We start from the raw sequence: 721 nt of genomic DNA, 5'->3' as shown, positions 1-721 counted from the left end.
AGTCTATATCAGAACTAGTCCGACCACGGAAACACCGCCAGACACAGCAGGTCCGTTTATAAAACCAGTTCTTAATTCAGTGTCCTACAGCCATAAAACTGACTGATGGAGCCGAGACACGCAGCTTTATGCTTTATTCTACATGGAGGACATATTCACTAGGAAGATCCCACTCACCTCCAACTCATCCAGTCCCCTTCTGGAACCGCCTCAGCAGCATCTCATCTGGCTGTAGACCGACTAGAATATTGGCTTGGTCTGGATTTAGTAGTCTACGGGAAGTGAGAGAAGCAGAAACTCCTAAAAAGCTGTTTTAATGAAGTCCCAGTATCCCCATGCTGAAAGGTCCCGGACCGGAATAACGGATCAGACTCACATTCTCTATCAAAGGGTTTGATTAAAGCTTCCAGTCCTCCCAGTCCTCCCAGTAGAGACTGGTATGGCTGCAGTCTGGAGCGTCCCGTCTCATGCAGAGGTGTGTCCAACGGTAAATTCAGGGGGTCAAAAACACGAAATCATATCATAATTTTCCAGATGGAGTCACGGAGTTTTTGTTTGATGTTTTGATGGAGTTTGTTGCAATCAATTGAAAAACGTTAAAAACTGTTAAAGTAACAATGTTTCCATTCACATAGTTTGCTCATGTCTGAATGTCCTGGTTGTTCCCTGATATTAACGCAGCTGCTTTAGATGAACACCACCACCCCCCCCCCCCCCCCCC

General features: G+C 46.0%; 1 protein-coding gene and 1 long non-coding RNA gene across 4 annotated transcripts in view; both read right to left on the bottom strand.

Moving 5' to 3' along the window:
* LOC116707357 (uncharacterized) overlaps nt 1-708 on the bottom strand; it is a 37,567-nt gene extending 36,859 nt beyond the window's left edge. The window contains exon 1 of the long non-coding RNA XR_004336480.1: nt 178-708. This is a non-coding gene — a long non-coding RNA (uncharacterized LOC116707357). The remainder of the gene's footprint in view (nt 1-177) is intronic.
* LOC116707340 (uncharacterized) overlaps nt 1-721 on the bottom strand; it is a 217,341-nt gene that overhangs the window by 50,490 nt on the left and 166,130 nt on the right. The gene's annotated exons all lie outside the window — the stretch shown is intronic.

Source organism: Etheostoma spectabile, chromosome 19, assembly GCF_008692095.1.
Source record: "Etheostoma spectabile isolate EspeVRDwgs_2016 chromosome 19, UIUC_Espe_1.0, whole genome shotgun sequence".
In the NCBI taxonomy this organism is placed as follows: Eukaryota; Metazoa; Chordata; class Actinopteri; order Perciformes; family Percidae; genus Etheostoma; species Etheostoma spectabile.
This window is presented reverse-complemented; position numbering and strand designations above follow the sequence as displayed.